Raw genomic sequence first — 2,856 nt, 5'->3', positions numbered from 1 at the left:
GTGTTGAAAGAGAATGAGAAAGCAGTAGAAGGACAGGGAGGCTGGAGAGGAACCCATGTGGGCATTTTCCTATGAGAAAACTTAGAGTTGGCTTTGACTTCTTTCTCTGCCTCTATCCTCTCATCTAGTCCTTTCTCAAGGGCTCTGACACATTTCTCACACTTGTGACCTCCTCTCCATTCCCATCACTACTGTCTAAGATTGATTCCTCCCCAACCCTCCCCAACTCATAGCTTTTCCCAGATCTGTCCTCCACTTGCTGTTGGTTAACCTTTTACATCACAGGTTATTCCCCTCTTTGCCGTCCTCCGTGGCACCTCATTATCCATGGCCACACTATCCCATAGAACTATCCACAATGAAGGAAATGTCCTATAATCTGTACTAATGTCTGTATGTACCTTTGAAACGTGCTTAGTGAGACTGAGAAACTGAATTTCTAACTTTATTTAATTTTAGATCATGTAAATTACCACATGTTGCTAATGGCTACAGAATTGAACAGTGTGGCATTTCTATGGTTTTTGATCTTTTGAGAAAGTCATATTTGCCTTTGAGAATCTAATGAAAGCTTCATGTCCCTTTCATTGCTCAGTTACAATAATTTTCCAAGAATTCTAGTGGTTCATGATTCCACAGAGCGTGTCCATGTATGCCCCTTGGTAAGAGCTCCTGGCCTACAGGGTAAAGTCCAAGCTTATCTCTGGACCTAGAAAACAGAGAGCACATGAATAATGTCTTCAGTCTCAAGCTAAATTGAATGGGTCAATTGTCTTGACTTCTGGAAGCAGACTAGTTGGAGGGCTCAATGCTGATCAGGAAAAGAAGCCAGCGGTTGTCTCAGAAGGGCGGTATTAGGTGTCAGGTGGCACAGAACTGGGAGTTGAGGGAAGCAGAAACAGATTGGAAATGTGGTGCCAGAGGGGACAAGGCAACATGGTCTACCCTGGAGGTCATGAGTGAAGTGAGGTGCTGGTCCCACTGGGACACGTTCATTGGCTTCTAAGGGACTGTAGCCCCATCCATGTACTCAGTACCACCATCACAGTGGGCCACCCTGTCAGTTTCCCCAAAACAGCATGCTTCTACACCGTTGCCAACATGGCCTCTTGCTAAAATGCTCTTTCTTTCCTGTTGACCTGGCAAACTTCTTACTCTACAAGGTCAAGTTCATCTCCTTTGTGATGCTTCCCCTACCTATCTTCCTTGTGAAATCAGTCACTCTTCAGCCAGGCTCTTACCACCTCTCTCCCAGCCTCCTAGCATCCATGGTGGATTATTAGTTTTGGACCTAAATGGCAAGTTGCTACGGTAGCTCTACCACTTGCTAAGTTGTTGGCCCTGAACCATAGTGCATTCGCTTTCTCATCTACATCATTGGGGTAATAAGACCTTTCTTGAAGAGTTGTTATGAGGCTTAAATATGGCATGATATGGGAATGGACTAGTATAATGCCAGACCCAGAGTGGGAACTCAGCAAATGGCACCTGTCACTACAGTATTACCATCTACCTGAATGGAACCACCGGACATGTTACCATGACTTGCCTACAGATGTTCTTCCCTCCCACATTAGACTGGATTCCAGAGTGGCTTTCCTGTTTCCAGAAGTTTAGAAGCCCACCTGCTATGAAGAAGGAGCATATGATTTGATTTCCTAGACAGAAAAGTTCTTGGCATCATTTATCTGGCTAAATATTTTTTGGGTGCCCTAACTGTATACCACACCCTTCCATCGGACAGATTAATAGTATTATAAATATGTACCATTGAAACCTGCTTTATCATTTTGTTTAAAATGTTTGAAAAGGGGGTACCTGGGTCGTCATTCAGTTAAGTGTCTGCCTTCAGCTCAGGTCATGATCCTGGGGTCCTGAGATCAAGTCTCACGTAAGGCTCCTCGTTCAGTAGAATCTGCTTCTCCCTCTGCCCCTCTCTCCATTCGTGCACATGCTCTCTCTTTAAAATAAAGTAAGATGTTCAAAAAGATCTGGTCAGGAATGTTCTTCTCTAGCTCTGGTATTGTTGGAATGCTGTGCTTCGGCCATACCTTGGTTTAGCAGACCGATGTCAGACACGGTGCATGAGATGGGGCTGCTGTTGCCAGCTCTGTTCCTGTAAGGTGAGGGAGGAAGACACGGAGCAGCATAAACTGAGTGGGGAAGAGACCTGAGAAAACCCTCAGCCCCACACTAGCTGCTCTTATGTTGTGATTGCTTTTATTAATGAAACACATAATGGATTCCCTCATATCAGTTCTGAAGGAAAAAACACAGCTCCTCAATTATTTTTTTCTTTTTTAAGAAATGACTAGAGTCAGGGCTCCAGAAAAGGTTGAATGACTACCCAGTGCTGACTCTTCACCCAGCTGCCACAGACCCAGCCAAGAGGGGGCCTCCAGCATCTGCCCAGTAGCCACCTCCTGCTAAGCTAGTACTCCCTGGGGTAAGCCTGCTCAATGGCCTTTCTTCTGTGTGTGGTTCATGGCCCATGGTCCTCCCTGGGGCCTGTTCTGCTCCTTCTTATCAGTCTTTGCTATGTTCTCCCCAGCTCAGAGGCTTTGAACTTCTCACTACTCTCCCCAGATCTGTCTTGGTCCCCTTGTCCTCACTGGCCTGTTTTCTCCTCCCCCTGAGCCTCAGTGTCTCCATTCCCACATGGGTCAGGGAGCCATTGCTCACCTCCCTTTTTCTTCCCACTCCCACTTTGGCTCAAATGAAATGTGTTCTCCCTCCTTCGCCCGCTGGGATGGAGATGGCATCCAGTGGCGTTTTAGATTGAGATATCACAAAGCACGAATCTGAATCCCAGCAGCCTTGGTTTAGCCAGACCTTTAAGGTCATTCTAGCCCTGAG

The sequence above is a fragment of the Meles meles genome, chromosome 6 (genome assembly GCF_922984935.1).
Source record: "Meles meles chromosome 6, mMelMel3.1 paternal haplotype, whole genome shotgun sequence".
Classification (NCBI taxonomy): Eukaryota; Metazoa; Chordata; class Mammalia; order Carnivora; family Mustelidae; genus Meles; species Meles meles.
Note: the sequence above shows the minus strand (reverse complement) of the source record.